General features: G+C 43.9%; 1 protein-coding gene across 6 annotated transcripts in view; it reads right to left on the bottom strand.

Annotated features, from left to right (window-relative positions):
- The window catches only part of MLLT1 (MLLT1, super elongation complex subunit), an 84,474-nt gene that overhangs the window by 43,011 nt on the left and 23,238 nt on the right, over positions 1-18,225 (bottom strand). The gene's annotated exons all lie outside the window — the stretch shown is intronic.

Consider the following 18,225-nt stretch of genomic DNA (forward strand, 5'->3'; position numbering starts at 1 on the left):
GGCGATCAGGCCGGCGGCATGGGGGGGGGGGGGCAGCTGGGGGGGAGAAGGCTGGCAGGGGGGCAGTTGGGGTCAAGCAGGCCAGCAGGTAGAGGGGTTAGGGTCAATTGGGCAGGCAGGCAGGTGAGCAGTTAGGAGCCAGCAGTCCCGGATTGTGAGAGGGATGTCCGACTGCTGTGGGATCGGGCCTAAGCCAGCAGTCAGACATCCCCTGAGGGGTCCCAGATTGGAGAGGGTGCAGGCCGGGCTGAGGGACAACACCCCCACTCCCCCCGTGCACAAATTTCATGCACCAGGCCACTAGTTCAGTCATAAAAGGAAATGAAGTCTGACTCACTCTACAGTGTAGATGAACTCATAAACAGTTATACTAAGTGAAAGAAGCCAGACACAAAAGATCACGTCAGAAACAATTGCTTAGTGGGTACAAAGTTTCCTTTGGAGTAAAGAAAATATTTTTTTAATATATATTTTTTATTAATTTCAGAGAGGAAGGGAAGGAGAGAGATAGAAACATCAATGAGAATCATTGGTTGGCTGCCTCCTGCACGCCTCCTACTGGGGATCAAGCTCTCAACCCAGGCATGTGCCTTTGACCAGAATCGAACCGAGACACTTCAGTCTGCAGGCCAACACTCTATCCACTGAGCCAAACCAGCCAGGGCTAAAGAAAATATTTTGAAACTAGAGAATGGTGGGAATGGTGGTCATTGTACAACAATGTGAATATACACAAAATGCCAATGAATTGTTCAATGAAAAATAATTTTATGCAATGTGAATTTCACCTCATTTTTTAAAAGTGGGGGTTGACTTACATACTGGTTGTTGTAAAGTTTCCTGACAGACAATAGCTGCTCCCTCCAAAATCAATTTGGTTCATCCATTTAGTCACTCATTCAACAAATATTTACCAAGTGCCATCTCTTATACTAAAGGCCAGTATCACAGAGAACAAAACTGACAGAGTTGTGCTCTCAAGAGCTTACATTCTAACAATAGAGCAAACATTAAACCAGTAAACACAAGTCCATTTAAATACAATTGTTACCGTAGGCAGCAGCCCTAGTCGGTGTGCCAGGGATTCTCCCACATTGGCCAAGATGGCTCATGGAGGACATTCTTGCAGCAAAAGTTAGAAAGATGAATGGACACAGATTAAAAATGGCAGCAGAGTAAGTGGATGCTGCACAAACATACTCCCAACTCCAAACTGGAATTACAACCAAAATACAGAAAAACTTACGGAATAATCACAGAAGGCCTGCTGGAGATAACCCTGATAACCAAGGACCAAAAGTGGAGACTGCATAAAGGCTGTTAGGAGAGGTGGAGGCAAGAAAGGGCTGGCTAAGCACCCACAGACAGCAGCTGAAGTTCCAGAGAGATATCTCAGCTGTGGGGGTTGCCACTGAGAACTCTGGGGTGTAATTCCCAAGCTGGGCCCCCCAGCAGAGAGCACTAGAACTGAGAAGGGCACCCACATAATATTTGGCTGTGTAAGGCAGCGGGATAGCTATCAGTGAGAAATGGCTAGAAATTCAACCCTCTAAAAGGGCCAACACATAAAATTCCCTGTAGAGCCACCCATCTTGTGCTCTGATAGAGGAACAGCAGAGTGGACTGGAGCTGGGTGAGCAGAAGCCAGGATCAAGGGCTCTAGGGTCAGAGCTCAGAAGGCAGACACCCCAGTTTCCTGTGCTGAGCCATTCCCTCATGCTGGGGAGGTAATCTTTCCCACCCTATTGGAAAACAGCTTGACCCTTACTAAACTTGAGATTAACAATTAGCCTCCAGGCAGAAACAATTATCCCACCCTATTGGAAAAAAACTCTTGCCACACCTGTGGATTATTGCCTGAGGGCAGATCAAGAGGAATCTTATCAGTCTGCAGCCAGAGGTGGTCTCTGGAGGCTTTGAGTCTTAACCTGATCTAATTAGTCAGAAACAGCATTTGACACTGAGATTGAGAGCCATAGCAGATTTACCTAATACATAGTCACAAACCCAAACAGGCAGCCAAAATGAGGAAACAAAGAAACCACCCACAAATGAAAGAATAAGAGAATTCTCCAGAAGAGATAAATGAAACAGAGATAAGAAACTTCTGAAACAGACTTCAGAATGATAGTAAAGATGCTCAACAGCATGAGAAAAGGTATAGTAACTATGAAAAAAGAACAGTCAGAAATAAAGATTGATAGAGCACAAATAAAGAACACATTGGAAGGAACACATAGCAGATTAGGGGAAGCTCAGGACTGAATCAGTGAATTAGAGCAGCGGTTGCCAGTCTTTCGGACCTCTTGGACCAACAGTGGTCCACGGACTACCGGTTGGCGACCACTGAATTAGAAGACAGTGTTGAAAAAATCAATCAGAGAACCAAGAAGAAAAAACAATTAAAAAACAGGAGGACAGCTTAAGGGAGCTGTGGGACAAATGAAATGAAACAATATTCGAATAGCAGATGTGCCAGAAGAGGCAGAAAGGGAAAATGGGATAGAGAACGTGTTTGAAGAAATAATGGCTGAAAACTTCCCTAACTTGGTAAAACAAAAAGTCACACAAGTACAGAAGGCATAGAGAACCCTAAGCAAGAAGAACCCAAATAGGCCCATGCCCAGACACATCATAATTAAAATGACAAAAATTAAAGACAAATAGAGAATCTTAAAAGTAGCAAGAGAAAAGCAAATTGTTACCTACAAAGATGAATGGACAGGGACCAAGTGTGCCAAAAGCTAGAAAGATGAATGGCCTAGTCAGTGTGGCTCAGTGGTTGAGCGTCAACCTATGAACCAGGAGGTCACATTTGATTCCTGATAAGGGCACATGCCTGGGTTGTGGACTCAATCCCCAACAGGGGGCCTGCAGGAGGCAGCTTATCGATGATTCTCTCTCATCATTGATGTTTCTATCTCTCCCTCACTCTTAAACCAATAAAAGCATACTAATAAAAAAGAGAGATATATGGATGGGGCCTGAGCAGGCTGAAAGCTAGCAAGATAATTGAATAGGGAAAAAACCCTTCCCTCCTGCCCTGGCCAGGTGGCTCAGTTGGTTGGAGTGTCATCCCACACACCAAAAGGTTGTGGGTTTGATTCCTGGTCAGGGCACATACATAGGTTGCGGGTTTCATCCCTAAATCTGGGTACATATGGGAGGCAACCAATTGATGTTACTCTCTTTCTCTTTCTCTCTCAAATAAACTAAAAAAGCATATTCTCAGGTGACGATTTTTAAGAAAGTGTTCCCTTCCCTATCCCTATAAGAACCATGGGCTTCAGCAAGAAGGGGAGATGATCTTTGACAAGTGAGTCCATAGTTCTCCCAGGCTGTGGCACCTGAATAAACCTCTTTCCTTTTGCACCAGCACTTGTCTCATGAGTTTGGCTTTCATTGCAACAGGCAGCAGACCCTGCGTTTTCAAGGACCCAGGTTGGGGTCCCAGCTGCCTGTGGCAGGCTCACCCTGGGAGCGGGACTGTGGGAACTTCCCAGTAACTGCCATGAGCTTTCCTAGGGGTATTTTCCTAAACTCCTTCTCAAGGCATCAGCTGCCTGAATCACTTGGCTGGTGAAAGGAAATGGGTTTCTGGGGAGCAGATGGATTCCAAGACTGATTAAGTCAAACTAGCATGCAAACTGGAGGTCCTTTATCCCTGCCACTTGGTCTTTGTGCCACCTGGCGTCATGCCACTTGGGTCCAGTTAGGACCATTTGTGGTACCAGTTGGTAAGGATATCCTAGGCTATCCTGACGCTTAGGCTTCGAGCCACTTAGGCTTTGTGCCACTTTGGCTTGGTGCCATTTAGATAGGGTCAGGACCACTTGCAGCATTGGTTGGCAGGAGGTAAGTCATAGGACTTGCTTTTGAGTGCTCATTTGAAATAAAGGAAATATGGGTCTAAGTTTTGTTCATATGTTCCCATTTTGTCTGGGGTTTTTCTATGGTTATGGTTTTGGGTTGGTACTTTTGTGCTATCAGGGTTGTTCTGTTTTAACTCTTGAAGGGAGCCCACTGGGCCAAATTTTAGCAGATTGGTCCATGTACAGCTATAATTCAATGACTAAGAAGGAACTGATTTTCTATTGTAACACTGCTTGGCCTATGTATACGTTAGACCCGTGGTCGGCAAACTGCGGCTCTCGAGCCACATGCGGCTCTTTGGCCCCTTGAGTGTGGCTCTTCCTAAGCCTTAAAAGTACCCTAATTAAGTTAATAACAATGTACCTACCTATATAGTTTAAGTTTAAAAAATTTGGCTCTCGACAGAACCTGGCTGGAGATCCTGGCTAGAACCTGGCTAGAGAACCTGGCTAGGCTACTGATCAACTGAACACTGTCTCCGTGTCATTCCTTCTTCGCCGACTCCGTCCACACCTTTGGGAACCCCTGGACCTGCTGAGGTTGGACCCCAACAGATGGCGCCCGAACAGGGACCCTTAGCCGACCCAGAGGGCACAGCTGACTCCTCCCCGGACACCGACACCACCATCAAGCGCGACCCTGATGGACCCTTTGATGCAGCCCTTCAACTCGCTGACACTTTGGGAAGCCAATGACGCCGCCCACTAGCCAGATCATCAAGGACAACCAAACCATCGACTTGAGGACAGCTGAAATCCGTTGACTGAAGAGGCCAGCAACCTTCTACAGGAACAAGGCTCCTTGTGCACTCCATCCACTATGTTTATAGCTATGCTCGCTATCATTGCTTGTCAGTCTTCTTCCGAGTCTTAAACAACCCAATCCGAGAGGTGGCCGCTGATTTACATGCGCTATCATTTAAAAAATAAAAAAGGGGGAATTTGCCGGAAGCTGGTCCATCCTTGTTGCTTGACACAGTCGCTGCAGGGAAGAAACATCTGCACAGCATATGTTTCAAGGGACCTGGCGTAAATGGCATACTGTTCTTAATATGTTTGCTCCCCTTCTTGGCGCTATGTGTTTTAACCAAGGTCACCTCTCCGAGAAAGGTTGTTTCCCCAGGTAGGGATTTTTTTTTATTTTATTGATTTTTTACAGAGAGGAAGGGAGAGGGATAGTTAGAAACATGGATGGGAGAGAAACATCGATCAGCTGCCTCCTGCACACCCCCTACTGGGGATGTGCCCGCAACCAAGGTACATGCCCGTCACCAGAATCGAACCTGGGACCTTTCAGTCCGCTCTATCCACTGAGCCAAACCAGTTAGGGCCCTAGGTAGGGATTTTTCCCTGAAGTTAGGGAGGGAATAAAACCCCTTAACTAAGTGCCAGGCGGGTAGTTAATCACTTTATTTATTTTTTTTTGTAACAATCATATGTTACTTTTATTTTATTTTATTTTATTTCATTTTTAATTTCTTTATTGGTTAAGGTATTGCAAATGTGTCCTCATCCCCCCATTGACCCCCAACCTCCCCCCCCTCCCCCCACAAAGCTACATAAGCTTTACTCCCTGGAATGGAGATAAGAAACGCCCTAACCTTTGGAATAGAAATTGATAGGATTAAAATCAACTGGTATAAATACAAATGTAACAAGACAATAAAACACAGAACCTGGCTGGAGATCCTGGCTAGAACCTGGCTAGAGAACCTGGCTAGGCTGCTGATCAACTGGAAAAAAGAAAAAAATTTTGGCTCTCAAAATAAATTTCAATCGTTGTACTGTTGATATTTGGCTCTGTTGACTAATGAGTTTGCCGACCATTGGGTTAGACTATGAAGAAAAATAACCCCTTAGTGATTTCCTAAATTACTACACTATCATACAGTTGGAATTGTTTTGCCTACGTTCATGAAAATAGGACAAAATCCTTTATGTCCAGGCGTTTATGTCTTTAAACAATAAGGATTTGGCAAAGAAAAGGAACAAACTAATGATACAGAGAAGGGAATTGGCTTCAAAACTCCTCCCCTAGCCCTGCTGGTGTGGCTCAGTAGTTGAATGTCGACCTATGAGCTAAGAGGTGGCTGGTTCGATTCTCGGTCAAGGCACACACCTGGGTTGCTGGCTCGATCCCCAGTAGGGGGTATGCAAGAGGCAGCCCATTAATGATTCTCTTTCATCACTGATGTTTCTCTCTCTCTCTTCCTCTCTCCCACTCTCTAAAATCAATAAAAATATTTAAAATAAAAACTCCTCCATTATAAAAAGACACAGGAAGAAAAGGAAAATGAGGAAATGCGCCTCTTTAATGCCCTGAACCCGGAGGACCCAGGATTAGCAGCAGAAAAATTTCACCCCACTACCATCCCCACTGCTAGATAACCTTGAAATAGGGCCCAGAGGGATGACAGCCCCACCCCTGTATGATGAGGGAATGGTCTCCCCCTAGAAGACCCGCAGGGCACCCAATGTGGCCAGGGAGCATCCCTATCCAGAGCAGGACAATTCCCTTTGAGGTAATATCCTATAGGCGAAATAAACTAGAAAGGCCAGTCCACTGGCCATTACTGGGCCCATACTTCATTTTCTACTTGAGATTTACTGAACTGGGAAAATTCCAACCCCTCATATAGGGATAATCCTGAGAAAATGACAGATCTTATCACCTCAATTTTTGCCACTCACGATCCAAACTGGGAAGATGTACAGGCTCTCCTTAACATCCTGATAACGGCAGATGAAAGGTGGCTAGCTATATATGATGCTAATGAAGAGGTTCATTGTCTCCATCAAGAGAATCCTAACGGAACCCCCCCAACCCAGCCAGGGAAATTCTCTTGACAGAGCCCAGTGGGACCTTAATAGCAGGGACCTAGCTTTCCTAGAATATTACAAAAGGTGCATATTGGAAGGGCTGAAGAAAGGGGTGCCTAAACAAAAGAGCTTGAATATGATACAGGCAGTTCAACAGAAACCAAATGAAGATCCTTCTGAAGTTTTAGAAAGGATCTATCAGGCCTATCAAAAGCACACTGATGCTGACCCACAGGCACCAGAAAATGTCCGGGTGGTAAATATGACTTTTATTGGGCAAAGTGCCCTATATATCAGAAGGAAGCTCCAACATTTAGACTGGGTGTTGGAAATGAATCCCTCCCAGCTGGTGGACATAGCCTTTAAAGTTTACCATGCCCAGAAAACAAGGAAATTAAAGTAGACCACCATTTTTTTAAGAAACAGTGCGGGGAAACTAGAAGGAGAGACAGGACCCAAAATGAAAAGAGAAAGACCCACTAGGCATCAATCAATGTGCCTATTGCAAAAAGGAAGGCCAGTGGAGAGAGGACTGCCTGGAACTCAAAAAGAAACAGAAACAGGATAGATGCCCTCACCAAGAATATTGGAAAGAAATAACAAATCAATATTAAGGGAGAAAAAAGATGGCGGCTGGCAGGACGGAGGTGAGGGATAGGAAGTGAGTGAGTGAGGGGATGAAAGGAGAGTGTGTGGATTGTGTGTTGTGTGTGTGAGTGAGTGAGGGACAGTGAAATCCGGCAGGAGCAGCAGAGGCTGGCAGACCAGGCTCTCTGGGACACGGAGAGACTACCACCGCTGTGGACACTCCCTGGACTGCCGGACTCGGGTACGGAGCCCACGCCATCTTAAAGGAGAGAGTGGCCTCTTCTAGGAACTCATCAGCACCACCACCCAGACAGGCTTTGGACACTGCCCGAGACCCAGCAGCCACTCCAGCCAAAATCCTGCAGCCACACCCGCAGACTCGCAGACCCTGGGATCTCCACCTCCAAAGGAGCACCGCGCCCGCAGCAGTAAGTGCAGCCTCCCCCTCCCCAGCGGCAGACCTCCAACATCGCATTCGCCAGTGCGCAGGTCTCCAAAGGGCAGGTCTCCAAAGCGCAGGTCTCCGAGGCACACCATTCCATAGACTTCTCTTGGGAGTCACTGTAAGCCCCAGCTGGGTGTGATTTTGTACAGACACAGGCGCACTGCCCCGCAGTAGAAATTCTGAATTCCCTCTGCCTGAATAACTGCCACACACACCCAGTTGCGACTTCAGCGCCAGGGCCCTTCAGCGCCAGGGCACCTCAGAGTGCGTCAGAGCTCAGCGCCCGGCAAAGACACTGCCACAGTTACTCATTCCCCCTGAGCCCATCTATCCACAGGGCACTTTGGGAAGCTGCAATGAGCCTCCGCTGGGTCCGATCTCGGACAAATAGGGACGCACTCCCTGGGCAGTAGAAATTCTGAATTCACCCATCTTGGATACCGGCCCAAAGACACCTCGATTAAGCGTGCCAGGGCCCTTCAGTGCACCTGCGCTAGCAAACTCACTGCGGGTGCTCCTGTGTGCCACCACCGGGAACGCGCGCTTATCCACCACAGGTGCATCAGCAAAAACTGAGTTTCCCCACCCCACAGCTGCAGAACTCTGGACACTACAGTTGCATGCTTTTCCAGCATGCAGGTCTCCCAAGACCACCACTCCACAGGCAGCCCTGGGGCCCCACTGTGAGCCCCGCTGGACATGCACTTAAACAAACAGGGGTGCACTGCTGGGCTGTAGAAACACTGAATTCCCTCTTCTGGGATACCTGACCACAGACACCGCAATCCCATGGCTTCAGTGCCAGGGCCCTTCAGGGTGCGTCAGTACACCCTGCTGGCAAACACACTACAGGTGCCCCTGTGAACTGCCGCTGGGATCGCATGTATACAACCACAGAGGGAGCAGCAAAAGCTGAGTCTGCCCACCCCACAACTACAGAACTCTGGACACCACAGTCACGCCTTTCCAGAACGCAGGCCTCCTGAGCCCCACCACCCCAACAAACGGTTCCTGGGTGCCACTGTGAGTCCCCGCTGGGCACACGTTGATTTCAACCAAGGGCGCAAGACAGCAAAAATTGGAAGACCCCCTCCACGGCTGCTGATTTCTAGACACCTCAGTTGCGCCTTTCCAGCTCACAGGCCTACATCAAGAGAACCCAAATAGCTCAAGTAGGGAGCTACACTAGACTACCAAGCCCAGGAGACCTGAGAGGTCACACCAGTAGCATCATACCCAAAAGAAACTGGGTAGCAAAGCAATCGGAGCTATAATTAAAACATTACAGCAAAACCTGAGAAGACAAAAAAGCAATCCACAAAGGAAAGAAAGAGAGGAATCACCAGAAAGGGAGTTAAATGAAATTGAGGCTACTAACTTATCAGAGAAAGAATTCAGAGTAATGGTTATAAGGATGCTCAAACGGCTGGATGACAAATACACATAACTCAATGAGAATTATAAGGAGCTGAATGAGAATGTCACCAACATGAAAAGGAACCAAGAGGAAATGAAGAACGACATAGCTGCAATAAAGAACACAACGGAAGGCTGAAACAGCAGACTAGAAGAGGCTGAGGGCCGCATCAGTGAATTAGAAGACAAGGTAGGAAAAAAACACACAAACAACTGTAAAAAAAACTTAAAAAGCAAGAGGAGAGCCTAAGGGAGCTTTGGGACAACGCAAAACAGAACAACATTCGCTTAAAAGGGATACCAGAAGGAGAGGAGGAGAAGCAAGGAATAGAAAACCTGTTTGAAGAAATAATGACAGAAAACTTCCCTGATACTGGCAAGAAAAAAACTACAAGTCCAAGAAGCACACAGAGTGCCAAACAAGATGAACCCCAAAAGACCAACACCAAGACACATCATAATTAAATTGGCAAACACCAACGACAAAGTAAGAATCTTAGAGGCTGCAAGAGAGAGACAGAAAGTTACCTACAAGGGATCTCCTATTAGAATATCAGCTGACTTCTCCACAGAAACACACCAGGCAAGAAGGGATTGGAATGAAATATACAAAGTGATGCAAAGCAAGGGAATGAATCCAAGAATACTATACCCAGCAAGGCTATCATTCCAAATTGAAGGTGGAATCAGGAGCTTCACAGACAAAAAAGGGCTAACAGAGTTTATTACCACCAAGACAGCAATGCAAGAAATGCTAAAGGGACTGCTGTAAAAAGAAGAAACAGAAAGACAAGAAGAAACACAAACATTAATAATAAAAATGATCACAAACAAGTACTTTTCAATAATAACATTAAACGTAAATGGATTAAATGCTCCAATCAAAAGACACAGGGTAGCTGAATGGATAAGAAAACATGACCCATATATTTGTTGTCTGCAAGAGACCCACCTCAGAACAAAGGATTCACACAGACTGAGAGTGAAGGGATGGAAAAAAAATTTTCAGGCAAATGGAAATGAGAAAAAAGCTGGGGTTGCGATACTTATATCTGACAAAATAGACCTCAAAGTAAAGGCCATAACACAGTGGTTCTCAACCTTCCTAATGCCACAACCCTTTAATACAGTTCCTCATGTTGTAGTGACCCCCAACCATAAAATTATTTTCGTTGCTACTTCATAACTATAATTTTGCTACTGCTATGAATCATAATGTAAATATCTGATATGCAGGATGTATTTTCATTATTACAAATTGAACATAATTAAAGCCTAGTGATTAATCACAAAAACAGTATGTAATTATATATGTGTTTTCCAATGGTCTTAGGCGATCCCTATGAAAGGGTTGTTCGACCCCAAAAGGGGTCTTGACCCACAGGTTGAGAACCGTTGGACTAGAGGCCTGATGCATGAAATTCATGCAAGAGTAGGCCTTCCTTCCCCTGGCTGCTGGCACCGGCTTCCCTCTTACACCCGGGACCTGGGCTTCCCTCGCAGCTCCGGATCCGTCCAGAAGGTCGTCTGGAAGGATGTCTAGTCTAATTAGCATATTACGCTTTTATTATTATAGATGTTCAAGTTACAAAATAACATGTTTTAAGACTATTAAGTTTAAACCAGGGAAGTTGATTCATTCTTTTACTCTCTACAAGTTCTGAATAGCAACAATGGAACTAATCTGCCTTACAAGCATCTTACTGAACTAGAATAAGAGGAAAATTTAACAACAACAAAATATTGTCCCAGTTCTGTAGCACTTTTTATTTAACAACTAGAGGCCCAGTGCACAAAAATTTGTGCACTGGGGAGGGGGTTCCCTCAGCCCGGCCTGTGCCCTCTCGCAGTCTGGGACCCCTCAGGGGATGTCCACCTGCTGGCTTAGGCCCGCTCCCCAGGGGATCGGGCCTAAGCTGGCAGTCAGACATCCTTAGCGCTGCTGAGGAGGTGGGAGAGGCTCCCGCCACCACCACTGTGCTGGCAGCGGTCAGCCTGACTTGTGGCTGAGCAGAGCTCCCCCTGTGGGAGCACACTGACCACCAGGGGGCAGCTCCTGCATTGAGCGTCTGCCCCCTGGTGGTCAGTGTGTGTCATAGTGACCAGTCATTCCCAGTCATTCTGCTATTAGGGTCAATTTGCATATTACCCTTTTATTATATAGGATATTCATATAATTCTTATCCTCTCCCTCTACTTTATACTTATATATATTGCAAAAGTGAAAAGGAGATTATTGATATTTCCTCAGCACTTGGCATTAGGATTTGTAATTTTCCCTCATGCCCTTGTTGGTTGCCTAGTTCTTAGAATCAGCAGGCCCTTAATTAATTGCAGCTTCACAGGGTATTTAATTATCTGAGACCACGATTGCTGAATGGTTCCTTAGAAATTAGCCAAGACCCAAATCAAACACAAGTTCTATTTATGATTTTAAAAAATTTGTTACTGGACTGATGTCGGACAACAAAGATGGCGGCAGAAACCAGCAATTACTGGGAAAATGTCAGGAAACAGTCTGGACAGCTGGAAAATGAACTTGACCTGAAACTAGTTTCCTTCAGTAAAGTGTGTACGAGTTACAGTGACAGCAGTGCCTGAGATGGAAAACACGACAGGTATAGGAAAAACCATCTTGAAAACATTCCTGGAGAAATTCTGCAACAAAACTGGGACCGACTCTGTGGAATTACTTCAGCCTAACTGTCCTCTTTCAGTAAGAAACTTAAGGCCATGAGGATCAAGATCCACTCTGCATTCTTTTTTTTTCTTTTCAATTTGCATTCTGAAATGTTTTGTTTGTTGCTCAGGTTGAAACATGTCATGATGAATAAAACTCAGTGATGAGTAAAAAAAATAATAATAATATATAAATAAATAAATAATTCATTATTGAAGCCATAGTGCTTGTACTTTCATATGAGAATAAGAACACAAGGGATACTCCATATATATCCAAATGAATACACTGGATTTCAGAAAATACATGTTGCCCTGACCGGTTTGGCTCAGTGGATAGAGCGTCGGCCTGCGGACTCAAGGGTCCTGGGTTCGATTCCGGTCAAGGGCATGTGCCTTGGTTGTGGGCACATCCCCGGTGGGGGGTGTGCAAGAGGCAGCTGATTGGTGTTTCTCTCTCATCGATGTTTCTAACTCTCTATTCCTCTCCCTTCCTCTCTGTAAAAAATCAATAAAATATATTAAAAAAAAAAAAAAGAAAATACATGTTACACACATGACCTTGAATTTACACTATTATGAAAGCCAGAAGACCAGTGTTCATTATGATGATGTATAATAAAAATGAATCACTACTCGTTGGGAAAGTTGTTTTTTTAAAATATATTTTATTGATTTTTTACAGAGAGGAAGGGATAGGGATAGAGAGTTAGAAACATCGATGAGAGAGAAACATTGATCAGCTGCCTCCTGCACACTCCCTACCGGGGACGTGCCCGCAACCAAGGTACATGCCCTTGACTGGAATCGAACCTGGGACCCTTGAGTCCAGAGGCTGACGCTCTATCCACTGAGCCAAACCAGTTAGGGCTGGGAAAGTTTTTGAAGCAAAAATGAAACTTCTTTAACCTTCCTCCCCCCAAAATAAATAAATAAAACACAGCAAACATTTTTATTATATATATATAGATATATATATATTTTTTTTTTTTTTTTTTTCGTGCAAAGAAAGATTATTTTTAGTGCTACTTTCAGAGGTTTAGGACTTCTGCTTTGGAAATCTGCAGCCTGCTAGGGGAGACCAAAAAAGTATTTCCTATTGCAAAGTATAGTATGTGTAAATACTTATCACTATAAAATGTGTAGAATGTGCCCTGACCGGTTTGGCTCAGTGGATAGAGTGTCAGCCTGTGGACTCAAGGGTCCCGGGTTCGATTCCGGTCAGGGGCATGTACCTTGGTTGCAGGCACATCCCAGTGGGGAGTGTGCAGGAGGCGGCTGATTGATGTTTCTAACTCTCTATCCCTCTCCCTTTCTCTCTGTAAAAAAATCAATAAAATATATTTTTTAAAAAATGTGTAGAATGGATAACATGATATACATAATAGAAATATTGCATTTTTATTTTAAATTATAATGAAAAATAAAGTTTTAACTGTTTAAGTTTTCAAAATAGTGTTTCTGGGATACGCTATTATTAATATCTAGAAAAATCACAAGGATAATGTAAAATATAATAAATAACAATAGCTGTGGGGGAAAAAACTTCAACCCTTACCTAACACCATATCCAAAAATTAACTCAAAATGGACCAAACATCTAACCATAGGAGCTAAAACTGTAAAGCTCTTCAAAGAAAACATAGGTCAAAGGCTTCATGACACTGAATTTGGTAATGATTTCCTGGATATGACATAGGCAATGCACAGGCAAGAAAAATAAATAGGCAAAATGAACTTCATGAAAATTAAAAACTTTTATGCATCAAAGGACATGACTAACAGTGAAAAGGCAACTTGCAAAATGGAAGAAAATATTTACAAAATATACCTGATAACGAATTAATATCTAGAATATGGAGAGAACTCCTCTTCAATAACCAAAAAAACAACAATTCAAAAACAGTCAAAGAACTTGAATGGATATTTCTCCAAAGAATGGGGCCAATAAGCACACTAATAAAAAGATGCTCCATAATTATTAAAGAAATGTAAATCAAAACCACAATGACATACTATCTCACACATTATTATGGATAGTATCAAAAAAGAGAAAACAATTGTTGACAAGAATGTGGAGAAATTAGGCCCCTTGTGCACTGTTAGTAACAATGGAAAATATTACAGCTTCAGTGAAAAACAGCATTGTGGTTCCTCAAAAATTAAAAATAGATTTATCAGAGAAACCAAGATGGCAGCATAGGTAAACACCTGAAATTGCTGCCTCACACAACCACTTCAAAAATACAACTAAAAGACAAAACAGACATCATCCAGAACCACAGGAAGGCTGGCTGAGTGGAAATTCTACAACTAGAAGGAAAGAGAAAAGCACACTGAGACTCAGAGGAGGTGCAGAAGTAAAAGTGCAGAGGTACGGAGGCTCGAGCACTCGCGGAAAGGGGCTGGCAATGGAGGACGACGGTGTCTTTTGCAATCAGGAGGGAGGCACAAGCTCCCAACGGCCCTGACTCCAGTTCCGGGCGAGTCTCTGGGGACCCAGACTCATACAGGGAGAAACTGGACTGTCTGGCAGTGGGCGGAACTCGAGGGCGGCTTTATCTCAGAGGTGCTTGCAGCGATTACCAGGACACTGAGACCCGGGACCTCTTAGGGCAGGACTGAGGATCAGCCATAGCTGTTTGCTTCACCCTGTTGATTCCCTGAGACCCCTCCCCACCCAAGCTGTGTGCAGAGGCTTTTGCATATGAATGGGCTGGCCCTTTGGGATCTAAAATTACCTAACAAACTGCAGCTGGGTCAGAAAGACCCAGAACATCCAAAAGAAGGTCCAAGGCCCCACAGCAGCTTGCATTGTTTCACAGCTGGGCCTCGTCTGGGTACCTCCAAAACCCAAACAAGGAAGAGGAACCTGCAGATCTCTCCATAGCTCCTGCTGGGTAGCCTCAGGCAGAGGCTAAATTAGCACTTCCTTAGAGATCCAAGAGCCTGTGTACCCAGTGGTCAGATTAGGACCATCCAGATTACAACTCCTCAGATCCATAAGGGACACACTCAGGGGGAAGACTCAGTGAGCACCAAAGCCCCACTGAAGCAAGTCTTGCCCCATAAGGGTGCCTTCAGCACAGAAGTTCTCCCACTGTAGACACAGCTGATTCTCACAGCCAATTGGCCTGGAGGTCAATTCCTCCCAGTGATACCTACAACAATCAAGGCTTAACTACAACAAGACTGTGCACAAAGCCCACAAAGGGGTGCACCAAGAGTGTCCACCCCAGGTAATTGGGGAGGCTGATCCACTGGGCCCTATAGGACACCTAGCACAGAAAGCCACTCTATCAACACAGGGAAGCATAAAAAATGTGGAGACAAAGAAACAGATCACAAATGACAGAAATGGAGGAAAGCAAACTACTGGATATAGAGTTCAAAACCACACTTTTTATGTTTTGCAAGAATTTTCTAGAAACCGCCGATAAATTTAGTGAGACCCTCGAGGATATGAAAAAGGACCAACTAGAAATTAAGCATACACTGACTGAAATAAAGAATAATATACAGAGATCCAACAGCAGACAAGAGGATCCCAAGAATCAAGTCAAAGATTTGAAATACGAAGAAGTAAAAAACACCCAACCGGAAAAGCAAAAAGAAAAAAGAATCCAAAAATATGAAGATAGTGTAAAGAGCCTCTGGGACAACTTCAAGCATCCCAATATCCGAATTATAGGGGTGTCAGAAGAGAGAGAGCAAGATATTGAAAACCTATTTGAAGAAATAATGACAGAAAACTTCCCCTATCTGGTGAAAGAAATAGACTTACAAGTCCAGGAAGCACAGAGAACCCCAAACAAAAGGAATCCAAAGAGGACCACACCAAGACATATCATAATTAAAATGCCAAGGGCAAAAGACAAAGAGAAAATCTTAAAAGCAGCAAGAGAAAAAAATTCAGTTACCTACAAGGGAGCACCCATACGACTGTCAGCTGATTTCTCAACAGAAACTTTGCAGGCCAGAAGGGAGTGGCAAGAAATATTCAAAGTGATGAATAGCAAGAACCTACAACCAAGATTACTTTATCCAGCAAAGCTATCATTCAGAATTGAAGGTCAGATAAAGAGCTTCACTGATAAGAAAAAGCTAAAGGAGTTCATCACCACCAAACCAGTATTCTATGAAATGCTGAAAGGTATTCTTTAAGAACAGGAAGAAGAAAAAGGTAAAGATACAAATTATGAACAACAAATACGTATCTATCAACAAGTGAATCTAAAAATCAAGTGAATAAAAAATCTGATGAACAGAGTAAACTGGTGTATATAATAGAATCAAGGGCATAGAAAGGGAGTGGACTGACAATTCTCGGGGGGGAAAGGGGTGTGGGGGTTGTGGGAAGAGACCGGACAAAAATCATACACCTATGGATGAGGGGGGTGGGGGGAGTAAGGACAAGAGGGTGGGGTGGGAACTGGGTGGAGGGGAGCTATGGGGGGAAAAAAGAGGAACAACTGTAATAATCTGAACAATAAAGATTTACTTTAAAAATATATATATTTATCAGACCACCTAGCAAATAAACTTCTCAGTATATGCCCAAAAGAATTGAAAGCAGGGGTCTCAAGGAAATAACCTGTTTACTCATGATCATACTAGCATTATTCACAGTATCGAAAACAGTGGTTCTCAACCTATGGGTTGCGACCCCTTTGGGGATTGAACGACCCTTTCACAGGGGTTGCCTAAGACCATCAGAAAACACATATGTAATTACATATTGTTTTTGTGATTAATCACTATGCTTTAATTATGTTCAATTTGTAACAATGAAATTGGGGGTCACCACAACATGAGGAACTGTATTAAAGGGTCACGGCATTAGGAAGGTTGAGAATCACTGATCTAAAACATGAAAGCAACCCAAGTGGCCCTGGCCGGTGTGGCTCAGTGGAAAGCAACCCAAGTGTCCAGGATAATTGGATGGATATGCAAATGTGGTGCATCCACACCATGGAATATTATTCAGCCTTAAAAAGGAATGAAGCATTGCTACATACTACAACACAGATGAGCCTCCATACCCACCAGTATGGCTATAACACAACAAAAAACAGAAAAATTACAAGCACTGAGAAGGACGTAGAAAAATAGGAACCAGATACTGCTGGTGGGAACATGAAATGGTGCAGCAAATTACCATCTGACCCGGCTATTCCACTCCTAGGTATCCACACAAAAGAACTGAAAACTGGACCTCAAACACGTACTAGTACATGCACAGATATGTTCATAGCAGCACCTTTCATAGCAGCAAGTAGGTGGTACAGCTGATCTTCATAATTCCTGGATCCCACTAAATTTTATTGATAACCTAAACCAGTACTCGTAGTTTCCACACTCACAGACATAAACATTGTGGTGAAAACTTTGAGTCACCCAACAAACTCATTCCCCACTCAGACTTCTTATTTCAGCTCTCAGACTGTAAACAACTGTCCTAGTATATTTCGTGCCAGTGTTTTTTCTACTGTTGTGCTTTTTGTTGGTGATTTTGCTAGCTGAAACGGCCCCAAGCATAGTGCTGAAGTGCTGTCAACAGTTCCTAAGCACAGGAAGGCTGTAACATGCCTTACAAAGAAAATACATTTTTTTATATAAGCTTGGTTCAAGCATGAATTATAGTGCTGTTGGCTGAGTTTGATGTTAATGAATCAACAATGTATATTAAGTAAGGTGCCTTTAAACAAAAACACACACAACACAGGTTATGCACTGATCAATTAATGAAAACACTGTGACTAGAGCAGTGGTTCTCAACCTTCCTAATGCCACGACCCTTTAATACAGTTCTTCATGTTGTGGTGACCCCCAATTTCATTGTTACAAATTGAACATAATTAAAGCATAGTGATTAATCACAAAAGCAATATGTAATTATATGTGTGTTTTCCGATGGTCTTAGGCGACCCCAGTGAAAGGGTCGTTTGATCCCCAAAGGGGTCGCGACCCACAGGTTGAGAACCGCTGGACTAGAGGCTTGCAGGAAACTAACCCCATATTCCCCCTTGTAACAATAGTCCAGTTTTCACTAATCCCATGTACTTGGTGACTTTACAGAATATAACTATTCTGAATATTAGAATCAACTGTGTATCTATGCAACAGAATGTTATTCAGCCATAAACAGGAATGAATCCCTGATACATACTATAACATGGCTGAACCTCGGAAACATTACACTAAGTGAAAGAAGTCAGACGCAACAGGACACATATTGTATGATTATTTTTACATGAAATGTCTAGAACAGGTAAATCCATAGAACAGAAAGCAGATCACAGGTTGCCAGAAGGTGGGAGTGGGGAGAATAGGGAGATGAAAATTTTGAAACCAGAGGCAGTGGTTGCACATCATCATGAGGCACTAAATGCCAATGAACTGTAC

This window comes from Myotis lucifugus, unplaced genomic scaffold (genome assembly GCF_000147115.1).
Source record: "Myotis lucifugus unplaced genomic scaffold, Myoluc2.0 scaffold_341, whole genome shotgun sequence".
NCBI classification, from domain to species: Eukaryota; Metazoa; Chordata; class Mammalia; order Chiroptera; family Vespertilionidae; genus Myotis; species Myotis lucifugus.